The sequence below is a fragment of the Silene latifolia genome, chromosome Y, assembly GCF_048544455.1.
Source record: "Silene latifolia isolate original U9 population chromosome Y, ASM4854445v1, whole genome shotgun sequence".
Classification (NCBI taxonomy): Eukaryota; Viridiplantae; Streptophyta; class Magnoliopsida; order Caryophyllales; family Caryophyllaceae; genus Silene; species Silene latifolia.
Window position 1 is genome coordinate 91,289,749 of NC_133538.1, and position 6,782 is coordinate 91,296,530.

Below are 6,782 nucleotides of genomic sequence, written 5' to 3' on the forward strand. Positions count from 1 at the left end.
GTTCGCGAGGTGTTTGGCCGGAAAAACGTGAAAACAGGGGTGATTGCTTGTTGTTGATGCTGTCGGCTTTTGGTGGTTGTTGTGGTGTTGCAGATGGGTCAGGAGGAATAAGGACCACCCCTGGAACCACCGTTGGTCAGTGGTGATGACGGTGGTGGCCAGAGTTGGTGTGGTTTGGTTTAGATGGTGGTGTCGGGTTGAGTTGGTTTTCACGGGTTGGTGTGGGTGTTAGAGGTGTAGTATGGTTAGGGCATGGTCAGGCTGTCGTGTGTGGTGATGTTGTGTACGGTGGGGGATGGTGGTGGTCTGTAGTGGTGGTGGTCATAAGTAAATGTTAAGTTGTATGTCGGGTTTTCGGTATTAGTGATGTGGTGGTTGGGTTGCTAGGGTGTGAGTTTTCGGGTTGTAGGGATGGCTAGGCTGGTGATTAGTGGTCATTGGGATGTGCCGTGATGCAGGCTAGGGGTGGCAGGCTAGGGTGGTACCAATGGTGGCTGCGGGTGTTGTGAAAAGTGGGTTAAAGGAAGGGGTTGAACTCGGTGGTGCGTTAGTGTGTATTGGCATTGGTGTTTTGTTTTTCATGTGTTTTCACGGGTGATTAGGTGAGGGTCTCTGGTTTTTATTTGTTTTAAACCCGCCTCCAAAGCCCTCGAAAAGCCTTCTGCCACTGCCACCCTATGCCTTCCTTGACACCACCACCATACCCAATCCAATCCTTTCAATCCCACGTGCCACTTCCCAAAGTTTGATCAGATTCCGTCAAGGTTTGGGTTAGTTTCTAAGCATCTTAAGATCGGTTCATTCAGCTTAATAAGAAAATAAAAACGAGGTTAGAAGTTGTTACCTTGAATTAATTAACTCTTGCTAATTCCGTCACCAATACTTTCTCAATCTCCCTCTCTCTCTTTAATGTAAACTATCAGATTATAATTGTGCAGAATATAGCTTTAGGGTAGTCTTCTTATATAGGAGAAGGTATGAGAATCTTTTCCTTATTCGATAACTTGTTTTATGGCAAATTATATTATTATTATTATTATTCATTATTATTATTATTATTATTCATTATTATTATTATATATTATTATTATTATTCGTAACTCGGAATAACAACCCGATTCATGTATCTGGGTACACCAAATACAGGGCCCAATGCTTATAAACAATACTAACATTATTTCGTATTTATCGTGTTATTCTGCTTCTATTATTATTAATTCCATTAACTCTATTATCATTTATTCGTAATTATTCAAATTACAAAACTTAATATATATTCATATCATAAATAAGACAAGATTGAGTAGTTTTCTACCTGATCAGCAAATTCTCCAATCAATAGCTCATGAAAATCCAAACAGTAGTATCTTTAACAGACCGTCACCTAAACATAAGTAATTATAATTTAACTATTAATTATTTAATTCATTATATTAATTATTCAATTATATTTTAATTATATTAATTATTCCCCGTTTAAATTGTTGCTACATAAAAACTCATCTTTTAAACAAAAAAAAACCACAGACCCTCACCTAATCACCCGTGAAAACACGTGAAAAACAAAACACCAACGCCAATACACACTCACGCACCACTGAGTTCAACCCCTTCCTTTAACCCACTTTTCACAACACCCCTAGCCACCTTCGGTACCACCCTTGCCTGCCACCCACTAGCTTGCACCACGACACATCCCAATGACCACTAATCACCATCCTAGCCATCCCCTATAACCCGAAAACTCACGCCCTAGCAACCCAACCACAACATCACCAATACCGAAAACATGACATACAACTCAACGTTTACTTATGACCACCACCACTACAGACCACCACCGTCCCCCACCGTACACAACACCACCACACACGACAACCTGACCATGCCCTAACCGTGCGACACCTGCAACACCCATACCAACCTGTGAAATCCACCTCAACCCGACACCACCCTCTACACCAAACCACACCACCTATGGCCACCACCGTCATCACCACTGACCAACGGTGGTTCCAGGGGTGGCCCTTATTCCTCCCGACCCATTTGCAACACCACAACAACCACCAAAAGTCGACAGCAACAACAACAAGCAATCACCCCTATTTTCGCGTTTTTCCGGTCAAACACCACACGAACCACCAACTCCGACCACCATGACACAACTACAATGGTCGCCTCACAACCTAGATCACAACCCAACCAAGCCCACGTCAAGTCAGGTCCGTTTATGAGTCCAAATTGGGTCGAAGTTCACGGTTCCCCTGTTTTAAACCCGCCTCCACAGCCCTCGAAAACCCTTCTGCCACCGCCAACCTACGCCTTCCCTGACACCACCACAATACCCAATCCAACCCTTGCAATTGATGTGATCAATATTTGAGCATTGTTAGTCCCCGAATCAGCCTCGTTCCTATGCTTTTTAGTGCATATTTGGTTCATTTACTATCTTTAGTCCTTTGTTTTGCATATTCTTTGAGGTTTTATTTCCTTGGTAGGAGAGGAGTGAAAACCTTGTATTTTCATGGCAAAATAGAGCTAAATTGATCGAATCTAATGACCAAGCATCAAAGAGAAGACAAGCCTATAAGGCCTTTGTGCATAATGTAGTAGATGGGCAATGATGTACAAGATCCTTGCATCCCCGACAAAATCCCAGAGGATTGTTGGAAGAAGAAAAGAAGAAAAGAAGAAATGGAAGCTGAGCTAAGATTCGCTCGTCTCACCCATCGGGACGCCCGTCGAGAAGCTCACCAGGCCGCTCGTCCTTACAACCAGGTCGCTCGTCCAGAAGCTCCCTAATCCGCCCGTCCCGACCCTTGGACCCTCGGATTGGCCTTTAGAGAAACATGTCCTCTTCTTTCTTCATTCGAGATGCGCATATTTTTCAAAGACTAGCTAAAAGGAGGCCCGCATCTTTTCTTGAGAGGAGCAATTCCTCAAGGACTTAATCGTCATTTAAGCCCTTAGTAACCCTAATTTGTGCACCTAATCTCCACTATAAATACCCCGTTAGTCTAATTAGTTTATCATGTTCTTCTTATCAATCCTTAGTGTAGTTTATATTATTCTAATCTCTCTTTAATCTTGTAATCAACTTCTAATCAAGTATTAATACAAATCTCATTTCCTTAATTTCTCTATTGTTCATCTGTTATATTGGGTAATTCAAGATTATTTGGGTTTATTGGGAGATTGGCAACCTTCCATCAATCATCAAGTACTTCTATTATTCTTCGCATTATTATTTTGGAATCATCATTAGGTATAATTATCTTAATCCTTTTTTAATTATTGTTAATCATTTTCATTTATTCATCATGTTTTGCTTTGTTAATATGATTGACAACCTTGTTAACATGTTAAACTTGATAACGAGTGAGTAGTTTCCTTAACTAGGGTTAATGGGGAATTAAGGGAAACCAACATGGGGGATGATTCATGCTTAATTTAATATTTTTCCATAATTTATTTGCTTGCTTGTTGTGATCTCAACTTATGCACATGTGATGTTTGATGAAATGCGAGCCTATGAATCCTTGCATTTTTTACCCATCACTTACCTTTTCAATGAGACTTGTAAGACAAAAACCAACTCGAGTCTTATTAGACCATGCATATAGTTTTTTGTAGGGAGGATTAAGTCGACTTGTAAGTGTTGTACAATCTAATTGATTCGGCTCCGAGACCCAAACCTTCCTAGGATTGTAAGATATAGACCAACTCGATCCTATCACAATAATAATTGCTTGCTTATAATTTGAGAATATGTTTGTATGATCAATTCCCATGAATCCCCTAAGAACCCATGACACCCTAGTGCTTTTAATCAATTGTTTACATCTTATTTTAGTCATCTTGCTTGTTTACTTTTATTGTTATTTAGTTTAGTGATCTTCTTATCTCAACCCAAATTGTGACACCCCTAGACACCACTACTTGCAATCGAAAATCCTACATCAATACCCGTCCCTTAGGATCCGACCTTTACTTGCCTCTTTACTAGTAGTAGAGTTGTTTGTGAAGTTATAAATATTGTTTTGGTCTAGGTGCTCCTAACAACAAGTAACCGAAATCTAAGCTCAAAGCGATCCGACCAGCAATCCCACGTATTGGTGAGGTTGTCGGGGACGGTGTTAACTTTATTTGAGTTTCTTTGATTGTTATTAGTTGTGTCTTTCTTTGCCTTGGGGAAGTAAAACTCCTCAAGGTTTGTTCTAATTGTTTTCGAGTTGTTTGATATTTTGCATGTCTAGAAGATCACAAGGTAACTTGTTACCCATTGATCACGAAATTGAAAGGACTTTGACAACCAATAGAAGACTTGCTAGAAATACTTTGAGAGGTATTGGTGAGGTTGTAGATATTCAACCAAACACTATTGAGTTCATCAACCCTTTTGCAAGAGAAGGTGAGGAGAACCAAACACAAAATCAATCACATAATCAACCCACAATGCCTAAATTTTCATCACATTCCGTACCAACCGATAACCTACCCAATGGTACTCCCACACCACAACACCTAACCGGAAATTTCTTTGCAAGATCCACATTTTTCCAATTAGTCAAAAGAAGCCAATTTGGGGGCATGCCTAGTGAAGACCCTCATTCCCACATGGAGACTTTTTGTGACTATAGTGATGCGATTTCACAAACCGGAGTGACTCAAGACCAAATTCGATGGGTCTTATTTCCTTTTTCTCTAATTGGTACCGCGAAACAATGGTTGAAGAGCCTTGATAAGGCTACTCTTGGAATTGACTCTTGGAAGAAGTTGGCTCTATAGTTCTACAGAAAATTCTACCCTCCGGAAAACACTAACATGCTAAGAGCTCAAATTACGGGTTTTAAGCAAAGGGACGAAGAATCTTTGTATGAAGCTTGGGAGCGATTCAAAGGAATTTGTCGCTCATGTCCTCATCATGGACTTAGCGAGTGGTTCTTGGTACAACAATTTTGGAATGGTCTTTATGAAGACTCCAAAAACATTCTCAACATGGGATCAAATGGTATGTTCACCGAAGTTGACGATAATCAAACATGGAACAAGATAGAGGAAATGGCGGTCCATAATGCACAATATAGTAGACCTCGTAAGGCTACTAGAGGAGGAAAGCATGAAGTGGACTCTATTACTCAATTGGGTGCTCAACTTAGTGCTCATATTAATACCATCAACTTGAAGTTTGAAAAAGCTATGGCTAAGCTTGAAGAAGCCTCAAAATCACCAAAGCATCATGTTAATGTCATGGTGGCATCTTCATCAATCCTAAGTGGGATATGTGAGAATTGTGGAACTTTGGGACATGACCAAAGTGAATGTAGGGGAACAAATGAGTAAGTGAATGCTTTTCAAGCATACAAAAGTGGTACCCCTTATTCCAACTATTACGATGAAAACACCAAATTCCACCCAAATCTCTCATACAAAAGCCAAAATGTTCAAAACCCTCAACCAACATACACCCCACCTCCCATGAGAAACCAAAATCAAAGACCCTTTTTCAACTAAAACCAAGGTTATCAAAATCGAACTCCATACCATCAACAAAATGACCAAGGTTTTGATGTTCGAAAAGTAGTCCTCCAAATGCAAAAGAATCAACAAAAATTTTTCACTCAAATGCAAAAAGATAGCCAAGCAAAAGAAATCACCATCAACAACATCCTAGCCCACACAAAAATGTTGGAAACTCAAATGACCCAACTAACATCTTCAAGCTCTCAAAGAAAAAAGGGGCAATTACCATCTCAAAGTAATCCCCCATGACATGAAACGGTTAGTGTAATTCACTTGAGGATTAGTACGAGATACGAAGGACCAAAGAAGCAAGTTGTGGATGAAGTTGTGGAAGCTAGTGACAAGGAGAGAGTTGTGCAAAACTCTAGGGAAGAAGAACCCACCAATCAAGAAGTTTCGAAGAAAGGTGAAGAAAAGGCTAAAGAGAAGGAGCCCATTGTGATTAGACTTCCATTCCCGAGTCGTCAAGCTAAGCCTAAGTTTGATGACCAACTTGGAAAACTAATGGAAATTGTGAAGAATTTAGAAGTCTCGATTCCTTTCACGGAATTTATCAATCACGTTCCGGCCTATGCAAAGTACATGAAGGACATCCTTACGAAGAAGAAATCAATCCGGAAGCTTGAAACTATTGCCTTCACTAAGGTGAGTAGTGCAATCCTTCAAGGGACTTCACCTCCAAAACTCAAGGATCCGGGACGTTTCTCCATTCCATGCACTATTGGTGACACTACAATCAACAAAACTTTATGTGACCTTGGGGAAAGTGTTAGTATCATGCCATATTTGGTTAGCAAGAGGCTAGGAATGGGAGAACTCAAATGTACCAACATCACGCTTCAAATGGCGGATAGATAAACAAAGACACTGACGGGCTAAAAGTCGTATGCCTATCAAAGTAAATATATATCACTTACTCAACTACACTACTAAAAATAGCAATATAATGGAAGTAAGGGTCGAACCCACAGAGAAGGACTAAGTTAACTAATGTGTATATTAATGCAGAGTAAAGTAACCGATTTGGGGGGATTAGTTTGTTTTGTCAACTAAGACTAAAGCAAGTAATGAAATTAGAGTAATTCAAATGATTAAAGGTCTTGGGTCAACTTATCTCCGCTACCAATTAAGTCAATTGATCATCGAAAGTCTCAAATACCAATTTATCTTCAAGTATCTATCGTGAAATAAATATGAAATATTAATTTCTGTTCCTTCTTAAGAATAGTCAAATAATTCGATCAACGATATTATAAGAC

General features: G+C 39.8%; 1 non-coding gene across 1 annotated transcript; it reads right to left on the reverse strand.

The window, feature by feature from the left end:
• Window positions 1-4,824: 4,824 nt before the first annotated feature.
• Window positions 4,825-4,931, reverse strand: LOC141634617 (small nucleolar RNA R71). The gene has a single exon (XR_012539344.1). It is a non-coding gene; the product is annotated as a small nucleolar RNA R71 (small nucleolar RNA).
• Between the last annotated feature and the right edge of the window lie 1,851 nt (window positions 4,932-6,782).